The 23787-nt window shown below is 42.3% G+C and overlaps 1 long non-coding RNA gene across 1 annotated transcript in view; it reads left to right on the top strand.

Annotated features, from left to right (window-relative positions):
* Window positions 1–23364, top strand: part of LOC141987313 (uncharacterized) — a 77583-nt gene extending 54219 nt beyond the window's left edge. Inside the window, exons 3-4 of the long non-coding RNA XR_012639492.1 lie at window positions 19899–20089; window positions 22945–23364. This is a non-coding gene — a long non-coding RNA (uncharacterized LOC141987313). The remainder of the gene's footprint in view (window positions 1–19898; window positions 20090–22944) is intronic.
* Window positions 23365–23787: the final 423 nt, after the last annotated feature.

Raw genomic sequence — 23787 nt, 5'->3', positions numbered from 1 at the left:
CAGTGGTCCATTCATTACGTACCTATCTCCATCTTTAGGCACCAAATTATTTAAAAATCTGGTCTTGAGTCCATTGTTGGTTGAGATTGTTGGTGCCCACCTCCTGTAAATGACTGGAAATTGGATGAGAGGAAACTTGCAGAAGAATTAATCCAGAAAGAAAGTTAGGTTTAAGGCAGCATCTAGTTTGGGTGACACCGAAGAGCTCAGAAATGCAACCAGAGGCTAAGCAGCTATCTCACAAATTGTAACACTGGCCATTCAGCACACTTCATGAGGATCTCTTTCCTACAGTGCTACCTGTTCCTCATTCACATTATTTATTACCAATGAAACAAAGATCACATAGGAAACCTGGCAAAGATAAAACTGATCCCAGGTCTTCTAAATCCCAATCCAGGGGCTTAATCACAAAACCATCCTTCTTCTCTAACACAGGTTCAAACCCTACCAGCAAAAACATGCCACCGTTTATTTGGTAGTGTTTTGTACCCCTCACTGAACTTTTAAATTAAGCTTTTTGGCATAGGGTCCTGTTACTTGCATGTCACACCTCACCTATTGTACAGTACTTTGTGCACTGACTGTGCTAGATAAATATTTACATGCTAGTACTCAGGATGACCTTCCTGTCTCTTGAGCAAGTATGTAATGTAACCCACTTGTCTGTGTATATTATGCATCCTCCCTCTTTGCCTGATCCACAAGGATGTAGATCTATTACAGCTCTTAGCTACATAAAGAGTCTGGCTTTTAAGATCAAGCTGTACAGAATCATGCTTTTAGTTGTGGAGGTCCCTGGTTCAGTCCCCAGTGTTGGCCAAGATTGCGGCCTGGTAAACATTTTCCAGTGTTGTTGTAGCTGTGTCAGTCCCAGGATAGTAGAGAGAAAAGGTGGACGAGAAAATCTTTTATTGGACCATCTTTTATTAGGGAGAAAGACAAGCTTTCGAGCTTATGGAAGAAGAGCTCTCTGTAAGCTCAAAAGCTTATCTCTCTCACCAACAGAAGTTGATCCAAGAAAATATATTACCTCACCCACCTTGTCTCTCAAACATTTTCCATTCATTTTAGGTTTACAGGGAAAGATAGTCACCCCTAGCATCCGATGAAGTGAGCTGTAGCTCACGAAAGCTTATGCTCAAATAAATTGGTTAGTCTCTAAGGTGCCACAAGTACTTCTTTTCTTTTTGCAAATACAGACTAACACGGCTGATACTCTGAAACCTATTAATATTGTTGTGTTTGTCTATTATAAACCCTCTAACACCTACTAGCATATGGCAATGCTGAGTCTTCATTTGTCATGGTGTGCAAAAGCAAGGGAGCCCCACAAAGTCCTAACAACATTTGAAATACTGGCCCCCAACTTACTTGACTTCAGTGGGGCTGCTCCTATGCTTAGAGTTAGGGACGTACTTAAGTATGTGCTGAATTGGGGCCATTGTACTGGACACCAGATAAGCCAGTGTGCTGTTTGCTGTTTAAGACTTTAAAACTGTCAACTTCAGGTATAATTAACTTCAAAAAAAAATATCCAGTCACATGAAGTCCTCTTCTTCATGTTTGATCACATTGAAATATATTCAAATTTTTTCATTAGATTGGCAGCCTTAATGATAACAAACGCATAAAGTGATATCATCCAGTCTAGACTCTAAGGCCATTAATTTTTTCCAGCTCTAAATCAGCCAGGCTACACACACTGACACCCAGGATTTTGGTTCAGTCTGTTATAAACATATAGGCCAAAACAAGATGATGAGATCTTGATTACCCTAAAGTTTGGGGAGTGTCTGGTTTGGGGTCTGGGTTTGGGCCCCATTATATTGAAAATATTAGTCATTTGGGCTGTAGTAGATTTATAATTATGAATGGCTTTTGCAGCTAATTTTATAAAGGACTAAATTGTCATGTTTTGCTTTTAATAAATGACATGTCCAATAAAATTGCCATTTTTATACATGACACATTCTTTAAAGTAAAATCTTTATTTAGGATAAAAACGGTGATTTAGACAATCCTTATTTACTTGGTGATTCCCTGTCAAAGATTTTAAATGGTAGTGAGAATGGTATCCATTTTTTATCATCATAATAGACAGATTGTACAGGAAAGCACATCGGTACAGATTAACCTGTGTGTACAGTGACTGTTTGTAGGGTAAGTGGACTTTCTTTGAGCATACAGTAACGTTATCTTCAGCAACCTGTCCTGCATAGCAGAATCTCCTTAATTTAGAAACTCAGCCAGTCACAAAACATCCTCTCCCAGCATACGCTAATGGCTCTCTCTTTAAACAGCCATTTGGGTTTCTAATATTAATCATGATGTCCTTCGCCAGTGTCAGAACCTGCTGCTATTGTCCTAATGCCCCAATTAGATTCCCTGATAGCCTGCTGATGTTTTCCCTGCAGCATTATAGACCATACCATCTCTGAGAGCATGCTAGATATTTTCCTGGAGCATTTGAGATTAAAATTTCACTTTGCATCTCATTTGTCTCTCAGTTCATTAGATCTCAATTTCAGTAAAAGGCCCATCACTGAAAAAGAGAAATTAACATGTTTTATTAATTATTTTCACCTATTGCCAGCCACAAGAAGACTAACTTCATTATTTTTTCTAGTACACCAGTCAAATTTAACTAATATTTATTTAATCAAAATCTATCCTAGTGCAATTAAATAAGAGCTTACATGTGAGTTATAAGTTTTGAGTAACCAAGCTCTTATTTTTGAATAGATGTATTCAATGTAAATATATTTATCTAATGCATGTAATGGAAACCACCTGGCTTAAAGTGTTTTCTCTTTTTATTGTTTTTGTTTTGGTAGGGGTCAATCAAGGCAAAGTGCCCAAGAACAATAATGTATTTTTAATGCAGTATACTTAATAGCTGAGTGATAGCCCTTTGTCTATGAGCAATGTGGCAAAGGAAAACAGCTGATAATAACAAAACAAATGGAATCAACTGCTGTATCTTCCCTTATTTGTTCCAAAAGAGGGCAGCAAACGTCTGTTTTGTAGATGTGGTATATTTTGAGCTCATCAACAGCTGTCACTGAATGACAGATAAATACATCTTACAGTTCAAGCAACCCTTCCCCCTACATAAAACATAAAGTATGTGTATTTAAAAAAAATGATTTTAGGGTAAACAATATAAAAAGTGATAGGCTTATATAGTCCAACATATGGTATTTAAAATATTAGCAGCAAATGGATATTAAATACTGTAATTTTCTTTTGTCTTCACTCAGCTCTGCTAGACTTCAAGTCAAAATAAAATATCTCTCGTGTCGTTATAATACACCCACAGAACTCCCTCTTATTGGTCAGCTTTCTCTTATGTGTCCTTATTCATTAAAAAATAAATCTACAAGCCCTTTGGATGGCACCATTTTGTGCAAACTAAAAGCGGATTATTTAAAGTACAGTACAGCGATGTGTAGCAGTAGTGCTATTTATCTAGGTGTGTGTTAGTAAAAGATGGGAGGCGGTTAAGTTCAGACTTTATTCTTAAATCACATGAATTCTGGGGAAACAACTACTTTTCTCATAGAACTAGTACAACAGGCAAGATACAGAATTTATATAATATTGAGTTCAGTATTCACCGTGTGGCTGTGGCCTCCTAAAGATAACCTTATGGCACAGAAACAATAACCATCACTTCTGCGCTCTCTTGTTCTCTCTCTCTCTCTCTCACACACACACACCTGTTTGTCTCTGAATTCCCCCCCAGCCATCATATGCAATTCTTCATTTTTTTTTGGTACAGGAGCTTATTATAAAAATAGCTAATCTTTAAAATGGGAAAAGGAAAACAAAACAGTTGTATTGTCAGATAAAAGTGAAATAAACGGTGTGAAAGTAGATCTTAAATAAAAAGTAGGGAGAATAGGTTTGGTTGTTGTGATTTGAACTCTGTGAGATTTCAAATTCCTGCTTCTCATAGCAAAATTAGAAAGTATTTTACAAAAGATCCTTCAGAGCAAAATTTCACACAAAATATTGAAAATATTTTGAACCACTTTTGCAGGCATTTACTGCCATTTTTTTTGAGAAATTACTTGCCAAGGGATTACATGTATGACTATGAGCTATTAGCTGTAGTTGGCATAGTATGTGCTATTCATTTTCAGGTGATTTATTGATGAAAGCATTATTAAACTACTAAAGTCTGAACTCAGTGCTCTTGAGCAGCTACCTAAACAAATAATTTTCCCATTGAAGCAACAAATACATTTAATATCAAGAATAACACAAAACAAATCAATGGCCATGTTAGGCAGAGAAGAAGACTTCACATTTTTGTTTTAGTTAGACTCCTCTGAAGGTAGCCAGGGAAGGAAGGAGTAGTGGAAAGTTACCCAAAAGCCAAAACAAAGGAAACAGATAGGGCTTTAAATAGCAAGTCACAGAGGAACAGAGGGAGCCAGGAAGCATGGGGGAGGAGAAAGCTGGGTCACAAAAACTGGGTAAGGGACTCCATGAGGGAGAGATTATGCACCATTTAACAGCCTCCATGAGGCAGGGGATGCTCTGCCTGCCTGCCTTCCTGGACACCGATGGTCCCTAATGACTCCTGAGGGAATGGTCACGAGCTAGAAAGTGAGGTAAATAGTGGTTTAAGATGCTGATGGTTTTATACGATCTGTACTCTTGTGCTTTACATGATTAAATAATAAAGAGCAATAAAGTGCTACAGTCTGTGCAAATCGGATGAATGTGTGTTGACTACTTCAAAACTGCTGTGTGTCCCTGAGAGCATTAAACTGTAAACCAGAAGCTTCACTCCTTTGCAGTGGAGTTCTGGGACAAGGTTTGTTTAAGTAACCAGGGTATCTCTGGGGTCAGCATTGTTCCTCAGGGTTTCAGGCAGGTGGGGTGAGGAGCTCCACTTCCATGAAGGGGTAGAAGACTAGAGTCAGTGCCCAGGAAATGTACCAGAAAGCCCAAGGGAGGAGTCAATACTGGAGCTTACTGAGGCTTAAAAAGCCTAAAACTCTTAGAAATCCAAAGCAGTGGGGACTTGGGCTTCTCTCGCGCTGTCTTAGTGGATGACACATGAGAGGCTGCTCATGAGCATCTGTGACTTGAACACATCAGGTACCGTGCATTTTCAGAAGAGTAAAATATTTTTATTTGCTTTGATTTTGGTGTGTCCATCTTGAGGCACCTTATTTTCAAAAGTGTTGAACATCAGCAGCTGTGAGTCTCTCTCATGGAGGTACAGGTCCTCAGCTCCTCTGAGAATCAGGCGCACGCTGCCTGGAGTTGGGGTACCCAAAGATAGAGGCATACAGAATGACTGGAAAACTCTGGGAATGCTGTCCACAGTCAGGGCTGTCCCTAGCCATTTTGGGCCCCCAGGCCTCCGCGGGAAGGCAGGACCAGGCTTGGGGGTTAGGGGGGAAACCGCCGCCCAGCACGAGCCGGCGGAGCGGAGCAGGTTGGGGCCGGGTTGCTCCACTTGCTGCCTCCCGGTGAGTGCAGGGCAGGCCTGACCCCGCACTCACGGGGCGGTGGGAAGTGGAGTGACCCGACCCCAGCCCAACCCAGCCCGCTCCGCTCCCCTGGCTCCCGGGCTTGGGCGGGGGGGGGAACGCACCCCCAGCACCAGCCGGCGGAACGCAGCAGGCTGGGGCCGGGTCGCTGCACTTACCGCCGCCGGTGAGTGCGGGGCGCCTGACCGCCGCTGCAGTCCTCAGGGGAGCTGGGGCGGGCGGAGGCGGGGTGGGGGCGGAGCAGGGGTGGGAAGAGACGCGGCCGGGGCGGGGGCCATGGGGAAGAGGCGGAGCAGGGGCTGGAGCAGCAGGGTGCTGCTGCGTCGGGCACTATGGTGCCGCACGGTAGGGGCGGCCCTGTCCATAGTACATAGGTCAATGCTCGTTTAGTTTAGCTTTAGTCAAACACAAATGGTTGGTCTCAAATTACTGGGCGAAATATAATGGCCTATACGGAGGTGAGAGGAGATGATCCATTCTGGCCTTAAAACTCTGTGACTATGTCTTCCAGTATGATGCCTATGGGCCCAGATGATGGAGCTGTAGAGGAACCCACTCCGACCATGATTGTGACCGGGGGGGAGTTACATTTGCCTCCCACATAAAACCATAGACGTCAACTACTTTAAAAAATGACTGGTAAAGCCACATTCTTTCCCACCACACACTCCTTGGCCCTAAGGCTGTCTCTGCGCTTGGAGCTGGGCCGGGAGGAGGGATGATTCCCAGCTTGCATAGATATACTTGTGCCAGCTCTCATCCAGCAGTGTAGCTGCTTTATCACACACAGTGGTGAGCAGCAGCACAGGTTAGCTGCTCCGAGTACATACCCACAAGGTCCAGGAAGGTTTGGATTCAGGGTGGTTAAGCCTGTATGTTTCTTGCTGCTGCCCATGCTACCATAACTTCACTCCTATTTTTAGCATGCTAGCTCTATGAGAACAAGCTTGAATATGTCTACACAAGCTGGGAATCACACCCCCAGCCCCAAGTGTAGACGTAGCCTAGAATGGGGAGTGGGCAGAACCGCCATAGAGCCCATGTTTCTGTGTATATATCAGTTCCATGCCTGCAGATCCCCACCCAGTTGAACAGAACCCCACCCTTCTGTGCTCCCTTCATGTGACACTCAGCTGTGCTGTTGTTTGCTGCCAACCAATGCCAATGGCCTTTGATCACCACATAGGATGCAACAGAGCTTGCAGGCCTACCTAGGGTTGCTTCAAGCACTATTATCTAACCATGTTTATGCGCTTGGGCTTTAGTCTCTGTACTAGGGGGGAACATGTGGCTTACAATAGCCATCTAAATTATTTGTAGAGTGCCAATAGTAGACAGAGAATCAGCAGTTTTCCAGCTCCTCCCTCTTTCCTCAGTCCCGTTTTTGGCTTGCAGCATGTTTGTGGGATGCTTGTGGAGAGCACAGTGGGGCTTTAGAGTCTATTCTGTGCCTAAATCTCAAGAATGCACACATTCTCTAACAGGCATTCCTGTTCTCTTCTGGCTAGTTGGCTGAAGGCTGCTGTCTATTTCCATGGTAGAATAGCATAAGCCTATTTAAGACGTCATCTTAGGGTTTACAATGTGCCAACAGTGTCTTCTGGCTTTGTGCTTAGTCCCAATGAGGTCTGTTCCAACCCATGCATGGGAGCCAGTGCCAGTAAAACAAATCTTGCATTTCTCCCTCCCTCCCTCCCTCGCTTAGGAGGAGGCAGTGAACAGTTCTATAGCCAGAGGCTGATGTTGTGCCTTTTTAGAGATGAGAGGTTCCTATTAGAGTGGTGTCCAATGAAAGAAGGGACAAAAATATCTTGTGAATGACAACAAAGAAGGTCTCCTAGTCTTTGTGTCTGGCAAGCTACCGGAGAAACTAGAGAGCAACTGAATGGGGTTTTCCTAATAGGAGTTCCAGTTGGCTCAGCTTGAGTCCTTCAGCTAATCTCTATTGGTTCCTGGTTTCAGATCATTTCTACTGAAGGCCAGCAAACAGCAATGAATATGTTGCTTTGTTCCAAAATGTTAACTGAAACCAGTAAAAAATTTCCATTCAGGTATGTGTGAAGGGGACAGCCAGTGCTCCTGCAAATACATAAAAAATAAAGGCATCTATTGTTTCAGTTCATGGTTGGATACCAAGGAGGTTTAATGGGCCAGATTCTATTCTTACTCAAACTGACTACAACTTTACTCCATGAGTACTCCCACTGAAGTATTGTTTGTAAAGTGTTACTCAGCATGAGTAAGGATATCAGAAGCTGAGTCTGAGAGTAACATTTTCAAAAGCATGTCAGTGACTTAAGATCCTAAATCCATTAACTTTCATTGTGATTTAGTCTCCTCAATGCCTAATCACTTTTTTGAAAATAGGATTTAGGCACCTAAGTCACTTAGGTACTTTTGATAATGTTACCTTAAGTCTTTAGTACTTAGATCTTTTGCTTTTCCACCATTAATGAAATCTGTGGGTTCTTTATTTGAGAGTTACATACAATACACCTAATTATTTAAAGTGTTTTGAAGTATCAGATAGTTCTAACCAACATATAGGAAAGGTAAACTCCTGACTTAGGAGCAAACAACATCGATCAACTGAGCCCCCATGTTGGTTAGCAAATATCTAGTTTTTTAATTCCCCAATCAGTAGCTAAATATATGTAAACAATTATAATGCTTATGTTGCCATTGCAGCTAATTGTGATATTAAATTCCCCCTGTGAATGGAATTTTAATGTTGTTGGTGGCATTTTGTCAGCAGTTTTCCTGCTGTTTAAAAGATCAGTGTCTAATGGGATTAAGCTAGATAATCAAATCACAAACTGGGATCTGGGTACAATGTTTGGATGCCTGGCGAGTACTTCCTTACTGAATATGAATGAAAGATGTTTAGGGAGAAAGAAAAAATAGGACCACTATTCTTTTAACACTCTGCTGCTAACACAGAATTCTTGGCATTGTCCTCAGATTCTTGTTCTGACATTTTGATCCTCAGTTATTAGGAAGAGCAAATCCAGCTGAGCATCAAAACTCTGGAATGGAAAAACATTTAAGGAGATATTATAGTACATCAAGTGTTATTTAGAGAATGCTACCCAGGACTTTTATCTGCATTGCTACATCTTTCTACGGGACCCTTTAACTCCTTCCTCTGTTCTCTTTAGCTTTACTGTGGACTTGCAGTGTTATTGCTAGTGATTTTAATTCTCTCAACACTGGTCAAATTCTACTGTGTGTCTGTTGGAGGGTGGTTCTCATTTAAATGCATATCCATTTGATCCGCTTATATTAGGTGTAAAACCTGCTTTGCAAACTGGATTAAAATAATTGGTAGTAACTAATATTCAGCTGGGGGTTGTTATTATACCTATGTTGTCATTTGCCTTTCCCCCACCTTTGTTAATGTAAGAGCTGTGCAGTCTCCTGTTGATCTTTATATATATATATATTATTGTAGCCTAGTCGTGGACCAGGACACCATTTTACTAAGTTCTCTACAGTCACAGGTCTGCTTTGTGTACTGTAAATACCTTACAATATAGTGACAAAATGCAGGTGGGCTATTGGATAACAGTATCTTTTATCTTGTGTGTTTGGTGGGGTCCAAAGGTTGTGCTCCAGGAGTAGGAGTTATCAGTGTATTCTGGTTCCTGCTGTGCCACTCACTCACTGTTTCACCCTTGGCTAATCACTTAACTATTTAATACTTTAGCGTCTCCATCTGAAATGGAGGTATTAATACTTACATATGCTGCTCCTGGGGGAATTCTGCACCACTGCACAATGCAGAATTTGCACAGAACTAATGTTCTGCACAGAATTTCATTCCCCCTCCCCCCCCCCGCAGAATTGGTGCTGCATAGCTTCTGGCCACCATTTGGGGCCGCTGTACCCGGCAGAGCCCCCAGCTTCCCAGCTCGCAAATAGAGAACATTGCTGGAGGGTTTCTGACAGTTGCCATTTCTGGCATGCCCTGAAGGAGGGAGGCGGTATGTGGGCCATGGCCACACAGTGAGCGGAGTGCCCAGACCATCAGGGATGGAGACCCTGCACAGTGTGAGCCCTGCATATCCCAACACTGAAATCACCACAGAAAACTCCTTACAAGCCCAGTCTGACCAGCATCAGGCTGTTTCTCCCTCTGGATCCCTGGGCTCTGAGGGGAGGGGGTGCAGATGTCTGAGCCAGGTGTCTGGCCCTGCAGCTGGGATCTGGGTGGAGTGGGTGTGGGTTTCTGGGCTAGGGGTGCCCTGCACAGCCCCCTCCAGCACTCCACAAACCCCCCCCCCCAGAACCCTCCAACTGTACCCCTCTTTGATCTCCTCCTCCCACCACCAGCAGTGTCTGCTATTTGGGAACCTCTATATGGTAATTCTATAGGGACAGAGTGTAAAAACGAGAATAGACTAAAAGACTGGAGGGGCAGAGTTTTCCCCCGAGATGTGCGCAGCTGGCACATGGGACGCATCCAGACTGAGGCGCCCAAGAAAAAGCACAACAAATAAACAGGAACTGGGTTGTCGTAGGGGTTCCTTTAACTCTCTACTCCTGGAGGAATTTTTTTGTTGTCTGTATTGTTACAGACATACTTGCTGACAGGTATTTTGAAATAACTTACCAAAATAATTGAAACTGGCATGATTACATTTTGTTAATTTCACAAATAAAATATGCAGAATTTTGCAGAATTTTAAGATATTGCGAGCAGAATTTTTAATTTTTTGGTGCAGAATTCCACCCAGAGTAATATGCAGTGGCCACCATTGTGGCTGACACAGCATGTCTGGAACTGAAAACATAAATTTGAGTAGACAGCCTGAGTTAAAGAACCAGGCTTTGTAGTTGAGAGCTCTGACATTCATATCCTCTGTGGATTGGACACAGAGAAGTACACATAATGCACACTGTCCATTGGTTACACACATGCCCACACAGAGTAGCAGATTTAATTAAAGCCATTCTGAGACTCTCGTACAATATAAATGTTCTGTAGAAGTACATTGGTCACCTTTAAAAAGTCAGCTGTTCACCTGCTGTTAGCGGAGATCTCTCAGTTGGTCTCTCAGATGTAACTGTGGGTAAACATTTACTTTTAAATGGTGACCAGTGCAAAGTATTAAATTTTGATGGGACTGTTTCACTGCTGGCTCACTCCTGATTTGCACTGGTGCAACTTCACTGGTTTCAAATGACAATTATTGCACTCATAATTAATCATTTCTAGACCCAAGTAACTTATCACAGCAGTTTTACACCTCTATAACTCCACTAAGGTCAATGGAGTTACTCCTGATTTACACTGGTGTAAGTGAGCAGAGAATCAGCCCCTATATGTTCTCTTCAGACACAAAACACCTTCTTTATATCCTTACTGTATTGATCCAGTATAAAATCCATGTACCATAGAATCGGGAATTCTGATGTACATTTTGATTAAACAAAGTGTATATGCTTAATGTTTCCCATACATTTTGGGTCTTTATGTTAATCCTTTCTTCAGTGAAAAGATACCTAATTGCTTATTCTCGCTCTTTAGTGGAGAATATTAGTATACTCTCTACCTAGTTCATCTAGTTAGTGTCTGTATGGAGAAGGTATTTATACACACATCTTTTCTTAATAAGCTGCTTGGTAATTAATATATAATCATACAGAATATGGCACTGCACACTTTCCATTTTAAAGTTCCTTTCCATAGAATTGTGCATGAGCAAAAGGCAATTTGTTTCACGTTAACACTTTCTTTAATAGAAAATAGTATTTGACAAACATAAAAGATTTCTTTCTTTCTATAGAAAGAAAATTCTATGGTATTAGCTTGTTCTAACATTAAAAAATGTTCTAACGCAAAGGGTAGATCGTCTTCCTCCTCCGCTAGTTTTCCCATTGAAAGTCTGGTTTTAAAGAAAACTTTTGCTAATCTGGAAACACCCACCAGTTGGTTTTCTTCTTTTCACACTCAATGGATCTTCAAGTACCTTACAAAATAAGTAGTTGTTGCTATGCAGGGCTATATAGGGCAGAGGTGTGGGGGGGCATAAATGGCAGTTTGCTCTGGGCCCCCTGTTTGAGAGGGACCCCAAACCTGTGGAACAATATGGCAGGGAGGTAGCCAGGCCAAACTGGAGTGAGTGGTGTTGTAACCTGGCATGTGGGATTGCAGTGCTGCTCAGGTTTTTGCCTGGCTCCTCCTCTGTCATGGGGTGGAGGGGTGGGGGTAGGGGGGGATGGCATGGGAGGGATGATATGGCAAATTTTGAATGAGTGATGTTGAAGCTTGGTGCAACCTCTATAACTAGAGATGCTCCTGTGTACACCATGCCGCATCCTGCATGCCAGGCCCTGACCTGCCAGTTGCTGAAAACGCTGTGGCTCCTGTTAGCACCAGGGACTGGCCAGGAAGTGGGATGGACCAATCACCCAAGGGTAAGGCACACCAACAGTGAGAGCTAAGGGACGGGGTGCGGGAGGCAGGGGCTCTTGGGAGGGAATGTTAGGCTTTGGGGGGGTGGTTAGTTTTCCCCTGGGCCCACATATATGGAAATCATTGTGAATCTAGCAATAACTCTCTCACAGCATTTGACACTTGAACGTATTGCAACGGACAGTAATGGACAAAACCATGTTTTTGGTTTTGCAAAATATAGAACCCCTTAGATTTGGGCTGCATTTTTGCTAAAACAAAGGGGGATTTTACATTTTTCAGAAAATGCTATAAACTTACCTTCTACCTGCAAAGCTTCCGAAGATGAGCAAGCTGAGAATAAAGGGAGAAAACGTCCAGCGGAGGGCTACAAAAATGATTAGGGGATGAGGCTGAGGGAACTGGGATTGTTTAGTCTGCGGAAGAGAAGAATGAGGGGGGATTTGATAGCTGCTTTCAACTACCTGAAAGGGGGTTCCAAAGAGGATGGATCTAGACTGTTCTTAGTGGTAGCAGATGACAGAACAAGGAGTAATGGTCTCAAGTTGCAGTGGGGAAGGTTTAGGTTGGATATTAGGAAAAACTTTTTCACTAGGAGGGTGGTGAGGCACTGGAATGCGTTACCTAGGGAGGTGGTAGAATCTCCTTCCTTAGAAGTTTTTAAGGTCAGGCTTGAGAAAGCCCTGGCTGGGATGATTTAGTTGGGGATTGGTCCTGCTTTGAGCAGGGGGTTGGACTAAATGACCTTCTGAGGTCCCTTCCAACCCTGATATTCTATGATTCTATGTCAATTTGATGACCTTCATTCCATCAGGAATGGCACCGCAAGTATTGCAGTCAGCATACAATTTACATTCAGATGGTAGCTTTTATTTTAAATGAATCAGAGGAGGGGACAGAATAAGAAGAAAAATATTCAGCTCTGGATTTTTTTATTTATTTGAAATCAGTTGTGCATATTCTTAGATAGCATAAATCAGCATAGCTTTATTGACTGCAACAGAATTACATAAATTTACATCAGCTGAGAATCTGACTCATTGATTACAAGTTTAAATATTCCCCTGCGGTGCTGTAAAGCCAAATACAATAGTGTTGTGCTCGTTCTTGAGAACAAGAATGTGAAACTGAGCAGCCTATTTTTAACTGTCCAAGGTGAGTGAAATGAAGAAAGTAAATGATGAAGAGTATATTTGATTTTTAGCAAAGAGATGAAAGGCCTAATAAGTGTTGTGCAACTGGAAAAGGAAGTGTGATGAACAGCAAAAAATATTGTACTGGAATACTGCTTGGTGTCTACTGCATAGCATCATTGCTCTAGGTACATGCAATACCAAGAGAATAGGTGTGCACACAGCAAAAGGGAATAGGGACACGCTGTAGATCATAGCGTTATGTGATATGTTCTCCTTATGTACACAAAACAAGAGCAGAAAAACTGTTAAAAGAAGCCACAGGCAGCTTTCAGATCCAGGTTACTACATCCAGACTCTCTTTGGTTGTCCTCCTCGACCATTTTCCTGGTCACTTTGCACCACTGTCATCACCTAAACAGTGACTTCACATTTTGCACGCTCAGTGACTCATCCCCTATTGATGATAGACCCTGATAAGTTTCTGGAAATGTCTGGTAAAGCGTGGATCATTTGCTCTAGCTCAGATTCAGGATTTTATTATTTGGATCCCATCTCTAGTTAAAAATAGATACCAAGCACTGTATATATTTGCCTATGCAAGTTCTGTAAATAAGTAAATATGAAACAGAGCTCTTCTTTACTGTTGCCAATTGGCTGAATCCCCTGAGGAGTAATGGTCTCCAAAGGGCTTAATGAGATGACAAACTGCTCAGCCTTAAGCTTGTAAGAGCCATGTTATGAGCATTAGCAATAGCTGCATAGTTAAGAGCAATGGATTTGCTAACATTTTTTACCATCTGTACACAGAAACACAGTAATTCACTGAAACAATGCTTGTTGTTTGTAACAATACTCTGCAAGCAGATCATTCTTCTATCTTTTTTCCCGTCCTAACATTGATTGCAACATTCTGCTTTCTCCTGGAGCTGATATTTTCTTTGAACACTTTCTTTTTTAAAGGGAGTTAGTGCTAGTGTGGCAGTTCTCAACTGTTCCCCTACGGGACCCCCATTCCATTCCCTTTTCCATATTGGGACTGCCCTCCAATTTAGCTGGGACACCTAGACTAGAAACATGAGAAGGGCAAGGTTATCCGGACAGCTGTCCATGATCCCCTGTAGGTTACAACCCACAGGCTGAGAATGAGTGTGCTAGTGAAAGGTACTAAGCACACATCTTGGAAGACTGAAGTTTATCTACAGAAATTGTACAACATGGTAGCAGAAATGCATTGTTACTCTGCATTACTCCACCACTATCATGTCTCAGCACTGTTCTGGAGTGATGAGCCCTGGGTATAGGACAGGAATTCAGTCTTCAAGGCTTTCGCTGTTCAGTCTCTGATATGCCTGCTAATAAAAATGATTATTAGTGCCAATGAGGACATCTAGTACCTACAAACTAGAGTAGGAACACAAATTCATTCTACATGCCAACAAAGCAGCTGTCAGCTGGAAATGTCACTTGGGTTGCTACTGATGTGTCCAAACTTTGGCCACTACTGACCTGGATCAAACAAGTGACCAAGAGGTCAAATTCTCTGCATCCATTACACGTCATGCCGTGCATGCCTCTTGGCAATATGCACTTAAATATACCAAGTAATGTAACTGATGGTTATTTGCTTCTTATCTGATTATAAATAATAATATTAATAATAATAATTCTGAAGCTCCGTTTCATAAAGATATACTATAATATATGTATAATATAATATTCTTCGTCCTGCACTTAGGACTGAAGAATCGCATGCACCGCTATAGACTAGGGACCGAATGGCTAGGCAGCAGTTCTGCAGAAAAGGACCTAGGGGTTACAGTGGACGAGAAGCTGGATATGAGTCAACAGTGTGCCCTTGTTGCCAAGAAGGCCAATGGCATTTTGGGATATATAAGTAGGGGCATTGCCAGCAGATCGAGGGATGTGATCATTCCCCTCTATTCGACATTGGTGAGGCCTCATCTGGAGTACTGTGTCCAGTTTTGGGCCCCACACTACAAGAAGGATGTGGAAAAATTGGAAAACGTCCAGCAGAGGGCAACAAAAATGATTAGGGGACTGGAACACATGACTTATGAGGAGAGGCTGAGGGAACTGGGATTGTTTAGTCTGCGGAAGAGAAGAATGAGGAGGGATTTGATAGCTGCTTTCAACTACCTGAAAGGGGGTTCCAAAGAGGATGGATCTAGACTGTTCTCAGTGGTAGCTGATGACAGAACGAGGAGTAATGGTCTCAAGTTGCAGTGGGGGAGGTTTAGGTTGGATATTAGGAAAAACTTCTTCACTAGGAGGGTGGTGAATCACTGGAATGCGTTACCTAGGTGGTGGTATCTCCTTCCTTAGATATTTTTAAGGTCAGGCTTGACAAAGCCCTGCCTGGGATGATATAGTTGGGGATTGGTCCTGCTTTGAGCAGGGGGTTGGACTAGATGACCTCCTGAGGTTCCTTCCAACCCTGATATTCTGTGATTCTAATGACCACTCCATTGCTCTTTACAATGGAATAGAATAATTAACTACATTAGCTATTCTGCCACTCCAAAGCAGTAAAGCCTATGGCTTGCCATAGATAATATGCAAACAAAGAGAAAAAAGGCATCCAACTAAAGTGACACAAAAACTAAACCATGTTTTTATAGACATTATATAAAGGCCTTCACTAAAATATAAGAACCTACTAGGAATTGCTTTTAAGGTGCATATACTGTAGCATTGTTACAGAGAGATTGATATAATGATTCAAATTATGACTTTCTTCAGTGAAAAATGTGGGGGGGGCTGTTGTTTGTTTGTTTTTGTCATCTAATTATAGAATATGAAATATATCATTTTAAAGAACTAAGTTTTCCACATGCTATCCCAGATCATATGTATGAGTAAAAAAATTCCACTTGTATAAGAAAAAGCCTCAATTCTATATTACTCAAATGCTCTCAGACCACTGAAGGCTTCAGAAGGCAGCAGAAATTCTATTTCACTTTTGTTTCTAATGAGCTTCACATTGTGGTTCTCTTAGATTAGTAACACATTACAATTACTGTGTCAGGGCACAGTTTTTCCTGGAAAAATGATCTATTTAATTTAATTTAAAAAAACATGGGAATTTTTCACACTAGGCTTTGTAAAAGCATATTTTTTAATATCCAAAATGTTGGTCCTAAATTGACCTGTCAGTGTCCCTTTAATGGTATTTCTAATCTTGAGATAAGCATTCATTTTTTTTCAAAAATGTGAAACCTAGTTGGGCTTTGATGCTTTAAAATTCCTGAGGTGAAAAGAAAAATCATTTTTTCCGCAAAATCCTTAGGAATCCCCAGCTACGCAAAGGCTGTGGGCCACATGCTGTTCTCAGTTACACCGTGGCAAATGCAGAGCCGCTCCAATGGAAGCCACTGGATTTACACCAGTGTAACTGAGAGGTGCATTTGTTCAGAGGCTCTACAGTCAGTTTAAAGTATTAACTGGTTACATCTGCAGCTCTGTATTTATATTACCAAAAAAAAGTGCATGGATTATCTGGGAATAGAACAAATTCCTTTTACTTTTATGAACTAATATTGATAAGTGCAGCACTGCAGGAATTGATTCCTTCCACAATTTGCAGTGACTCCAGACTACGCCATCACCTGCTTCACCTTTGTTCCACAGTATAAACTTACCCCAGCTGCAGTCCTTCATCGTTGTTGGATTTGGCCATTCCCTCTGGCAATGGTTTCCTATTATATCTTTGGTCTTTATGTAAACAGTGCAAAGAAGAGAAAATAAAGTGTATTAACAAACAGTTACTGTTTGAAAATGCTGGTTTTCAAACTTGTTCTCAAGACATGGTGGTGAAAACACCCATGCCCACTCTTCACCAGCACTTACACCATGCTGTTCTACTGATGCAGGAAACAGGCAGTAATTTGCTAGTGTGGAAGCATCCATAAAACATGGGAGACAGATTTGAAGAAACAATGGCAAAACTCTTTCTGTCTCTCTGCTGTCCATTCTCTCACTAGCATCAGCCTCTTTCTTTTCCCCCCATGCAATCTCCATACAGTTGGTTGGTGTAAGAGCCTCCTACATGACAATGCCCACTCTCTGGACCAGCCTCAGTGTCTCTCTCCTAGTCATTCACCCTGTCTCTTTTCAAATGTCATGTGACAAATGAAAGCTTTGTGTTTTGTAGGATTCTGAGTTCTGCTGGCTCTTGGGGGTAAACTCATGGCTGTAAACTGCTAGTTAATTTTACTTGTGACTTAGAAACTATGCCAGGAGCACCTAGCTCCTATGGGTAGGTCCCTGTTTTTATGTCAATCCATATAAAGCTTAACACAGTGTTCTGATTATTTAACATTTATTCTGACATAGCACCCAGAAGGCCCAATCAATATTAGGGCTCCATTTTCTGGGTGCTCTAAACACGAGAACACAGTCTGTACCCTGAAGAGTTGATAATCTAAGAAAATATAGGTCATATTCTCTGTGTGTGTAAATTGGGGGCAGCCCCTTTGAAATTAAAAAAGCCGCACCAAATTACATCAGAAAAGACTATGGCTCCATATCTTTTCTCTTCTCTGTACCCGATTATTTCTCTTTCATTTTGGTATTGGCTTCATAACTAAACCCTTTGGATTTTGTTGACATATTTAAACATCCTGACTCCCTGGAAGTGGCACTGCTCTAAAGGTTAATTTATTCACCTTACCATCATTGTATGCCACTGCTTTCAGAACTATACCATTCAGGCCTTGTGTTATTTAACTTTGCAAAGTGTTTTGTGATACATGTTATAAAAAGAACCACACAAAGTTGCATTGTAAGAGAAGCTGCCGTACTTGACTGTGGTTTGGCATAGCAAAAGAGAGGGAGTTTTTATTACCATTTTCTTGGGAGTCTACTTTTAAAGAATCACTCATTTCCTTGTGAATAATTTATGCTATCACTCTTGTTTGCTATTTGCCTTAGAAATCACTGCTATTGCAGATTTTAGGTTGATATTTACTGGTATTTTGTACACTGTTGTGTTATTTTTTAAGGTATATAGCGCATTTACAGTTTAACATTTATCAAATGCATGAAGGGACATCATGTTGTTGTGCCACTTTCTCAGCAGGCTTCTGCGAAAGCTGCTTATTATATATTTATTTATTCATCCCTACATAATATAATTAGGAAGGATTGTCTTGTGGTTAAGTAGGGAGATGCGTTCTATTCCTGGTTCTGTCACAATCATCTTCTGTGACCGTGGAGAAGTTAGCTATAGCCAGAGGTGAAAGTAAGCCGGTATGGGTCTGGTATGGCATACCGGTAAGGAAGTGGCTGCCGATACATAATCGATGGTACCGGCAGAGCCCCTGATGGGGGTGGAGGGGGGGAGAGAAAGGGGAAGCTGCCCTGGGCCCAGCGATTTAAAAGGGCCTGGGGCTCCCGGCAGCGGTCGGAACACCGGGCCCTTCAAATCGTCGCCAGAGCCCTGGGCGGCACAGGCCCGGCAGTGCTGAAGGGCTGGCTGGGGGAGTCTGGCCCCAGCCCTGCCCCTTCTGCCCAAGGCCCTGCCTCTTCTGGGGGCCCAGAGCTGCCCCCTCACCTTGCCCAGGACCCCGGCTGCCCTGCGTACCGGTAAGTCCTTTAAGTTACTTTCATCCCTGGCTATTGCCACATTTTCAGATGTGGCCACTGATTTTGGATGCCTCTGTTTTCAGGTTACTAATTAGTGGTACCTTTGGCTGGATTTACATATTTCAATTAAAGCTGTGCGTGTTCAGCTCTTCTGAAAATCAAGCCTAATATATGTCTTACACTGGTCACCCCAAAATTGAGACACCCAAACACCAGTGGCCACATATGAAATATTTGGCTTCTGTTTCCCACAACCATAAAATGGAATAATACATATGTTACCATACGGACTGTTGTTCATGTTTATGAAGAATATTGAGATCCACAGAGACAAAGTTCTAAAAACATCAGTAGAGTAGCTTTACTCCTTTTGATAAATTTTTCTTTTCATGTTAATATATTATTTTATTTTCTCTGACTTTCAGAATTAGGTATTTATTCCAAGGACATCTTTTTGCAGCCCTTTATCTGTTGTTCTTATGAGCTGTTTATAACATTAATATACTCCAAGCCATGCATTTAGTCTGATTTTTTTTTATTCTTGTTTGAGTAGTCACAAATGTTCCTCAGAAATGAAGGTTTAATGTCTTCTAACCATATATCATTTATACAAGTGTGCTCCGGTTGTAGGACTTCCACTTCTGGTTAATTAGGATGTTGCTCTTCTAGTTTCCTTTCATCTTCCATCTTTCCAACACCACAATTCTCTAGTTCTTGCTAGCATTTATTCCATCTCATTTCCAATTTTCATTTGAGTTGAAGAGCTTGCCCATTCTTAATGTTCTACTACTTCAGAGAACTTTCCTTTTACATGGCTTCAAAATGCATAGTCGCTCACAGAAAACCAGTGCTGGCAAAATGCACAGCTCAGTTATTTATTCTTCCCTAGAACAAAGGAAAAAAGAAAATGTGCATCAAGAATGAAGGAGAGGGGCTTTGTGTGTATGTGTGTTTTTTTCACAACAAAGCATGAGAAAGAAACAATATGAACTTATTTATTTACTTGGGAGGCCACTCATAATAACGCCGACACAAACTTTGGGATGTCTCTTTAATCCCGAGAGCAGTCATATAGTCGAGCAGTAATGAGTTTCTCCACATTTTTCAATGTGCTTTGAACACAGTGTTTATGCTAATCTCTTCTTCCAAGTGTCTGTTGTTAATCATGATCTTCATTTTTCTTAAGAACATCCACAGTAATACTTCTCTCTCTCTTTCATGGTCAAGATGAAGCATCTGCCGACAGCCATCTTCATTAACATCAAAAAGGATAAGAGAGCAGGAGGACCGGCAAACCTGTGCAGCATGCACTCGAGAGAGAAGTATCCTGGAAAAACAGCTAATTGAGGAATACACCAAGACCCTTCCTTCTGTTTATAGAAGCAACTTAGCTGAACTGCAGAATGGGCCAGAAAGTGGTAAATAGTTTCAGCAAAAAAGTTTGGAAGAAATGGGAGTTTTTTATTTATAGCTTAAACTTTGTCTGTGGAAAATTTCCATTTTTTTTCAACAAAAGGAAAAAAATAAACTAAAAATGGTTAGTTTCTGAAAACCAAAAATGTTTCAGCCATTTGGTGTTCAGAAGTGTTTGGATTTTCATAAAAAAAGAAAGAAATTTTTAAAAGGTTTTGACCAGCCCTAAAGAACTTGTGGGGTTCCATTGCACAGGTGGGCAAAGAGTAGTAAGGGGTTCCCACCCTTTGCACAATTCAAAACTCAACTCTGCGTGGAATCCCCCTGCCACGGTAGCACTGAAATCCAACATTTGTCGACAAGGCACTTTATATCCATTTGAAGGGCAAGCTGTATACCTGCAAGGTGATACACTAAAGAGGAGTGAGGCAGAAAAATCAAGTTTTTATATAGTCATCCTGATTTTTTTAATTGGAAAAGCAATTTAAATTTCTTTTGCAGTTTTAGGTCCATATCTCAAAGCTACTGAAAACAAATCTGAGATTACTTTCTCACTTTTTTTGGCTCCTTTAGTTATTACCTGTGATCTCAGAATGCTGTGATAAAATTAAGAAAAGGAAAAAATTTATTAAGAACATGAGAATGGCAATACTGGGTCAAACAAATGGTACATCTATCCGTGTATCCTGTTTCTGACAGCAACCAGTGCTAGATGCTTCAGAGGGAATGAACATACCTGGTCAAATTTGAATGATCCATCCCCTGTCATCCAGGTACAGCGTCTGGCAGTCAGAGGCTTAGGGACACCCAGAGCATGGAGTTGCATCCCTAACCATCTTGGCTTATAGCCATTGATGGACCTATCCCCCATGTACTTATCTAACTCTTTTTAGAACCCAGTTATACTTTTGACCTTCACATATCCCTTGGCAATGTGTTCCACAGGTTTACCTTATGTTGTGTGAAGAAGTACTTCCTTATGTTAATTTTAAACCACCTACCCATTAATTTCTTTGGATGACCCCTGTTTCTTGTGTTATGAGAAGGAACAAATAACACTTCCTTATTTGTTTTCTCCACACCATTCATGATTTTATAGACCTCTATCATATTCCCCCATTCATCATCTCTTTTCTAAGATGAACAGCCCCAGACTTTTTAACTTAGCTTTTTAACTTTAACTAATTTATTTTTAATGATAGATTGATTTTTATTACAGCAGCATGAAGAGGCCCCACTTATGATCAGGTCCCATTGTGCTAGAGGCTGTACATACATAGTCTGGTCTACACTACGAGTTTAGGTTGAATTTAGCAGTGTTAGATCGATTTAACCCTGCACCCATCCACACAACGAAGCCATTTTTGTTGACTTAATGGGTTCTTAGAATCTATGTCTGTACTCCTCCCCAATGAGGGGATTAGCGCTGAAATAGACATTGCCTGGTCGAATTTGGATTAGTGTGGATGCAATTTGATGGTATTGGCCTCTGGGAGCTAACCCACAGTGCTCCATTTGACTGCTTTTGCCAGCACTCTCAACTCGGATGCACTGGCCAGGTAGACAGGAAAAGCCCAGTGAACTTTTGAATTTCATTTCCTGTTTGGCCAGTGTGGCAAGCTGATCAGCACAGGTGACCGTGAAGATCTCATCAGCAGAGGTGACAATGGAGTCCCAGAATCGCAAAAGAGCTCCAGCATGGACCGAAGGGGAGGTACTGGATCTGATCGCTGTATGTGGAGATGAATCTGTGCTATCAGAACTCCATTCCAAAAGACGAAATGCCAAAATATTTGAAAAAAATCTCCAAGGGCATGAAGGACAGAGGTGAAACAGAGACCCGCAGCAGTGCTGCATGAAAGTTAAGGAGCTCAGGCAAGCCTACCAAAAAACGCAAGAGGCAAACACTCGCTCGGGGTCAGAGCCCCAGACATGCCGCTTCTATGATGAGCTGCATGCAATTCTAGGGGGTGCCCCTACAACTACCCCACACCTGTACATAGAATCCTGCAAGGGAGTCTCACGCAACAGGGTTGAGGATTTTGGGGATGATGAGGACGGGGAGGTTGAAGATAGCACACACCAGGCAAGTGGAGAAACCATTCTCCCCAACAGCCAGGAACTGTTTATCACCCCGGAGACAGTGCCCTCCTAACCTGGGCTTCTGGACCTTGAAGACGGAGAAGGCAGCTCTGGTGCATGTACCTTTCTAAATATAATACACGGTTTAAAAGCAAGCGTTTAATGATTAATTTGCCCTGAAGACTTGGATTGCATTCGCGGCCAGTACAGCTACTGGAAAAGTCTGTTAATTTGTCTGGGGATGGAGTGGAAATCCTCCAGGGACATCTCAGTGAAGCTGTCCTGGAGGTCCTCCTAAAGTCTTTGCAAAAGGTTTCTGGGGAGGGCAGCCTTATTGCGCCCTCCATGGTAGGACACTTTATCACGGCAGGCCAGTAGCACATAGTCTGGAATCATTGCATAGGAAAGCATGGCAGTGTGTGGTCCCGGCGTTTGTTGGCATTCAAGCAACATCCATTCTTTATCTCTCTGTGTTATCCTCAGGAGAGTGATATCATTCATGGTCACCTGGTTGAAATAGGGGAATTTTATTAAGGGGACATTCAGAGGTGGCCATTCCTGCTGGGCTGTTTGCCTGTGGCTGAAAAGAAATCATCCCTGCTGTTAGCCACGCAGTGGTGGGAGGGGTAAAGCAATCATCCCAGAGAATTGGGTGTGTGTGTGTGTGGGGGGGGTTAGTTGGGTCTGTGCTGCATTTTAACCCAAAAACATCAGCCCCTCCTTTTAAATGGCCAATGTGTCTTTTTCAATTTTAATCTCCCTTTTTTTCCTCCTGCAGCTGCAAATGTTTCAACGCTGCAACTAGCATCTCCGTCCCAGAGGCTAGCACAGATAAGAAGGTGAAAAAAATGCACTCGCGATGAAATGTTCTCTGAGCTCATGCAGTCCTCCCGCACTGAAAGAGCCCAGCAGAATGCGTGGAGGCAGAGAATAGCAGAGTCCAGGAAAGCACAAAATGAATACGAGGACAGGAGGGACACGCGAGAGGACAGGAGAGCGACAGGAGAGGTGGTGGGATCAAGAGGAAAGATGGCGGCAGCATGATGAAAGGAGACAGGATGCAATGCTGAGGCTACTGGAGGATCAAACTGATATGCTCCGGCGTATGGTTGAGGTGCATGAAAGGCACAGACTGCCACTGCAGCTCCCTTGTAACCAACCGCCCTCCTCCCCAAGTTCCATAGCCTACTCACCCAGATGCCCAAGAACGCAGGGGGTGGGGGGGCTCCAGGCACCCAACCACTCCACCCCAGAGGACTGCCCAAACAGCAGAAGGCTGGCATTCGATAAGTTTTGAAGTACAGTGTGGCCTTGTCCTTCCCTCCTCCCCCACCCCACCCGGTGCTTCCCTCCTCCCCCACCCCTCCCAGGCTACCTTGGCAGTTATCCCCCTATTTGTGTGATGAATTAATCAAGAATGCATGAATTTGAAACAACAATGACTTTATTGCCTCTGCAAGCGGTGATCGAAGGGAGGAAGGGAGGGCGGTTGGCTTACAGGGAAGTAGAGTGAACCAAGGGGGCGGGTTTTCCTCAAGGAGAAACAAACAGAACTCTCACACCATAGCCTGGTCAGCCACGAAACTGGTTTTCAAAGCTTCTCTGAAACGCAACGCATCCT

This window comes from Natator depressus, chromosome 5, assembly GCF_965152275.1.
Source record: "Natator depressus isolate rNatDep1 chromosome 5, rNatDep2.hap1, whole genome shotgun sequence".
Taxonomy (NCBI): domain Eukaryota; kingdom Metazoa; phylum Chordata; order Testudines; family Cheloniidae; genus Natator; species Natator depressus.
Note: the sequence above shows the minus strand (reverse complement) of the source record. Positions and strands in the feature narration are given on the sequence as shown.